Genomic DNA, 6182 nt, shown 5'->3' with positions numbered 1-6182 from the left:
AATCCCAGAATATATACTGAATTAATTCATTCAGTTTTCTACACATGTACGATGTCACAGGCATGATGTTGTGACATCGTACATGACATGTTGGTCCAGATGTTGAACTTCTTCAACCCAACATATTAAAACAACAGAGATGATTACATTATTTGTTTTACAAAATTAATGCCAATCCTAAGATATTAATAGTTATCTTGAGAGCCATTAGATCCAGCGTCTCCGTTTTAATCCTGGTCGTCCGTATGTTTTTGTCTTTTAGCGACTTAAGTGAAGGTGACCGGTTGACATAATGTTCACATGATTTTTTAAATAAAATGTTCATTTAATCTATCACGCTTTGGTTTAATGGTAGTTTGGATCATGGGCCTTCGCTGATTGTTTTTTACACCCCTCTTTCATGGCCCATCAGCGCTAATACACTTCCCTTTCATTTTCTTTTTTAATTCCCATTTTTATTTCTGTTTTGATTTTAATTAATTTAAAATATTTTATTTATTCATAAAAATATCCAAAAATATTTTCCAAATTTCTTGATGCCTTATTTAATTTAATTTAATTTTTATTTTCGCATTTATTTAATATTAATATTTTATTTTAATTATTCATTCTAAGTGGTCCATTTTAGCATACATTTGATTCTTGATTTTATTTTTATGACTTAAAATTATTTTTAGCTTCTGATTTCTGGGATGAGGGTTGACCACTGCCCCATGGTCAACCTGAATTTTTCTTGGATTTTTATTTCACATTTTCAATTTATTCTTGATTTATTTTTAACCTAGTTTTGTTGGTTGACTTTTAGTTTGACTTCTGTTTTATTTCAATTAATTAATGCACTAATTTTCATTATTTTAAAATCTTTTTGGGGGATGATGATGTCCTGACCCCACCTTATTTAGTTTAATTTTTCATAATTTTCCTAATTAATTTTCTATTTATTATTGATTTATTTTTAACCTAGTTTTGTTGATTGACTTTTGGTTTGACCTCTGTTTTATTTCAATTAATTCATGTACCAATTTTCTTTATTTTTAAAATCTTTTTAGGGGATGATGATGTACTGATCCCACCTTACTTAGTTTAATTTTTCATAATTTTCCTGATTAATTTGCTATTTATTTTCTATTTATTAAGTTGGCTCGAATTTTCAGTTGACTTCTTTATGATCAATGTTTGATTTAGGGATTGCTTATGGCAATTGAAGAGATCTTGTGATCCTCCCTTGTTCATCTCATATGCCATGTATTAGAGGCCTTTTATCTTGATTTTATTTGATCCTTACCTCTTTTCTTGATTTAATTATTTCAGTGGACCCTTTTTGTGCATCTTTTCATCTGTCTGATTCATCTATTATCTTTTACACTTGTTTCTTTCATCCATGCTTACTATTGCCTGATTGTTTAACATGTTCATACGTCCCATGCCTTGTTTAATGCTCCGTTATTTCATTCTTTGATTCTTTGATTTGATTATATACATGTTTACTTATCTGATTTGATTGATAACTGTTGCCTACCTGTATGATGATTGAGGCATATATTCTTATTGTTTGATTGCCATGAACCATCCCCATTTGTAACAAATGTACCCCTATCCCATAAAGTGTATAATATTTATTCTTTCATTATTTATTCATCTATTAATACAAGAATTAAAATGAACATCCGATAATCATTTCAAAACAAGATCAAAAGCTCGATCCAACGTCGAGTAATCATTTTCAAAACTTAACAGAACCAGCACGCATTCATCCATCCTCTTGTAAGTCAATTGCTTCATGCATCGCCATCTACCTGTAAGTCGATTGCCTCAGGCATCGCCATCTACCCTTATCCGTGGCTCCTCTCCTTGATCCATTCGTCGACTCTTGTTCCGTTTAGGTAGCACCCATTAGGTAGAATCCTTTGTATGATAACATAGGTAGAATTCCCTTATTCTTTGCATGCTAACATTAGGTAGATGTTCCCCTCTGTAAATCCTAACACATAGGTCCACATTGCATGACAACTCTAGGGCAGAACTTCCCCACTTTTAGACCTTCCGTGCATCTCCGATCTTATGGCATGTCAGTCCGTTCTATTGCAAAGAGGTAACTGCCTAAGACTCGATTCAGCGAGCTGCGACACCTACTGCTAGGACGTTGAACACATTGCCCACTTTCCTTTGACACAACTGGTGTCCTCTTTTGTAAGACCATGTTCAGATGGCAATCCTTAACCCGTAGTTAGCCGAACTACGACAACTCTGATTCTCATGTTTAGATGAGATACGTAGGCATAAGACGCGATGTCTTGTCGAGTTTGACTGACGACTAACAACTAATCCTTGCTTGCTTTCGCCATTGTTGCGATTCTTTTCTCTTGCCCTCGTTGCGATCGAGACCTTCCCTTTCTCTTGCCCTAGTTGCAATCGAGACCCTTGTTCCCGTAGTTAGCTGAACTACGTTTTGTGCTGATTCTCATTCCAGATGAGATACGTAGGCATGAGACGCGATGTCTTATCGAGCACACTTCTCTTTCGCCCATAGGTAGCCGAGCTACGAAGACTCTGATTCTCATACTCAGATGAGATACGTAGGCAATGGATGCGACATCTTTGCGAGTCATTTGCTTTTAACTTTCTTTTAGCAGATAGTACCTTGGATATACCTACACCCTTTAGACTAGAACAACAAGAGTGGATACCGTAGAGTACTACAGATGCGTAGGGGTGCTAATACCTTCCCTTCGCATAATCGACTCCCGAACCCTAGATTTGGTTGCGAGACGTTGTCTTTTCCTCTCTTCAGGTTTTCTTCGATCGTTTCCTTTCCCCCCTTTGGGATAAATAACAAACGGTGACGACTCTTCTGTTTTTTCCCGCCGGTTGTTTTTTCCGCGTTGCGACAGCTGGCGACTCTGCTGGGGACCCGGTTTCCCTATGCGAGTCCCTCCTAGCTTTTGTGAGTTTCTTATTTGTTGGGTATTTATTCTTTTGTACAGTTATTTACTTTCAGCATTTATCTGCTTTATCTTATTGCATTGCGTACATATGATTGTTGTATCTACTGGATCTGTTGGGTTGGTTATTTGTTGGGGTGGGTTGTTCTATGAGAGATAAGTCCATAGAAAAAGTTATTCAAGGTGGAAGAAGTGAACATTTGACTTGGGACTTAGAAAATTTTCAAATATGTTTGATTTCCCAAACTTCCACCTCAAAATTCATAATGATCCAAGCCTCAAACGAAAAAGTGTTCAACATGAAAGTTGTTCCCCTTGATCTCACCTTTCCAAAAAGTCCAAGATCATCTGATTTGGCCAAGGGAAGAAGGACTAGCACATGGGTGCAATGTGAGATACCATTTGGATGATTTTCACTTCCATATTTCATACACGATTGTATGGCCTAACAAGATGATTTCAACATGTTTCTCACTCATTTTTGGACCTAAATACATCACTTGATGGGTCTATCACACGCCCATGCAAGCATGCAAAGAGAATTACTCATTTTTGCCAAATTTGGAAGTGTGTGGAAATGAATCTCCTTGGCTATAAATAAGACCCTCATTGCTCAGAATTAAGGACCTCATACCCAAACTTTGAACCTGCAATCCTAAATCCTCACCATTGAAGGATAATCTTGAAGGTTTTCTTTGAAAACCGAGTTCCAAATCTCCATCTATTTTGAGATTGAAACTCCAAGAGTCCAGACCTTTTCTTGATCCTAATCACTTCCAACAAGCATCTGAAGCAAGGCCAAGCACAATTGGAATCAAGATCGTCCCAGTTTGAAGCTCCAATGAAGGTGAATTTTTTAGAATTTTTTTCTCTTCGATTCTCCCTCAATTCTTCACCATTCTTTGTGATTTTTGGTTGTCTTAAGTCCTATCAATTTAGGTAAGAAGATTGAGTTGCTTTGAGGTTAAATCGAAGCAACTCATCTCATGATCCTCAAAATTCAAATCCTTGTGTCTTTTTATATACTTGGAATTGGAGAAAATTGAGGCTAGATTTGAGCTCCTGAGCATTTTTTCTTTAAATTTATGTCTTTGTTTTTCATTTTGGTGATGGTTGATGGTGGATCAGTCTGCTGAGGTCTACCGGAGAAGAAAACCGGAGCCCTAGCTCCGGTGATGTGTTGTCACACATCTCAGCCACATGATCCATTTGGAATTTTTTAATCTTAACCTTTGTTTTTTATTACCAAGCCTGCAATGCGTTTGACTAAGGTACTTGTGGAATGCGCGCTTCTGGCCATCAGATCTGCCACCTCAATTAATGAGGGAGATCTGATGACCCTTGTTTTTTTGAATTTCTTTTTATTTTCTAATTTTTCATTTAATCCATTTACTTTGATTAATTCATATTAATTCCATTTTAAATCCAAAAATATGGGACTTTCACCAAAAATCTTTAAATATTTTCCTCTTCCATTTTCTAAATTAAAATTATTTTTTGGATTAATTTTGATATTTTTCATGAATTAATTATTTTTATGCATATTTTTAATTATTGAAAAATACTTATGACTTTTCAAAAATTATGAATTTTTTTGTCTAAGGTCCTTTGACCTTGTTTGACCTAGGATAAATCTCTTGGCCATTTATTTGGTATTTTAATGAGGTTTTAGGTTTTGACCAAACTAAATTTAATTTAAATGCATTTTTAATTTGTTTTTTTAATTGATTAATTGTGTAGAAATTATGTTGAGCCATTTTTATTGACTTGTGATGTTTGGCTATGTGTTTGGGCCTTGGTCAAGGTCGATTTAACTTTTGTTAAGTTAAAATCATTGGATTTAGGGGATTGATGAAATGTACATTTCATCTCCCAAAATGAATGAATGATTTTAATTTGATAAAATTCCTCCCATGACCAATTTGTGTTTCTCTCATCTCCCCTCCCTTTTCATATTCAATCTCATTCTCTCCCATCCTTTTTCATTGGCCAATGAAATCTCAAGATCCTAAGGCTAATTGATTCATCAATAACCTCGTGTTAGATGAACCAATACAAGTATGGATGAGATAGGTTCATCCTTCCATCTTGTTTTCATTTTATGTGTGGCATGTTTTAGGAGATTGGTTCATTGTACCATATCTCTAACATGCATTAACACCAAAATTTCAATTGCCCGGTCTCAGATAGTTGTGACTTCTACATAAGTCAAATTACGATTGCTTAACATAGAGCTAAATTTTGACCCAAAGGCATAGCATTCTAGTAAGTGAGATTGTAAGTCTCCCCCTTTCATGGTTTTGTGTGCAAACTTGGCCTTTTTTCCTTCCTTTGGAAGATGTCTTGGTTCAAGGATCCATGCTTGTGAATAGAGGGTTAATTGTTCTCCAAAGAATGACTTAATCAATTGAAAAGCAAAACTCCATTAACATCTAATCAACCAACGTTTGACTAACTTTTATTATTCTTGCTTTTATTTTCAAGTCATTTACTTTATGCAATTTAAATTCAAGTCATTTACCATTTCATTTGTCATTTACATATCATTTAACTTGTTTATGTTTATGTCATTTTCACTTTGCTCACTTGAGCCATATATTGTGATTGTATATATTTGTTTGTGTACTTTGTTTGTGTTTGTGATCTTAGGACCTTAAAATACTTAATAAACAACAACAAAAAACCTAAAAAATGTTTGTGTGGACTGTTGGATTTGATCTGAGCTTTTGGACTTAGAATTAGGCAACATCCCCTATGCAAGAGGACTTGGCCAAAGCCAATATTTCTGAAACCAAGTTATTATGATTTGAGCTTTCATCTGATGCAAGTATTGGGATCCATATGAATTCATCTGCTACATGATCTTGATGCAACTATTACTTTGAACCTGTGTCTAATACCTTATTCTGAGTTAATCAATGAGTATTTTATCTGATACCTGAAAAGATAAAGAAGACTGCTAGTTATGGAATTTTATTGTTTGGATGTGTCCATCTTTATTTGATGCCATGCTCTTAATATTGCTATTTGCTTGCTGATTATTGCTTGATTCAAATTCCAAAGGGAAAGTGGGTTTTCTATATGATATTCTTGTCTGTTGGATTGCATCCCATTAGTCTCTTCATCTCCCCTCACTTCTTAAATTTCAAAATCTCCCCCCCCCCTTTTAAAAATCTTTTTTGCTTGTGATTTCAAAACTTAGACTTTATTGAAAAATTAGAAACTTAGGCATTATGCCAT

This window comes from Lathyrus oleraceus, chromosome 4 (genome assembly GCF_024323335.1).
Source record: "Lathyrus oleraceus cultivar Zhongwan6 chromosome 4, CAAS_Psat_ZW6_1.0, whole genome shotgun sequence".
In the NCBI taxonomy this organism is placed as follows: domain Eukaryota; kingdom Viridiplantae; phylum Streptophyta; class Magnoliopsida; order Fabales; family Fabaceae; genus Lathyrus; species Lathyrus oleraceus.
Note: the sequence above shows the minus strand (reverse complement) of the source record.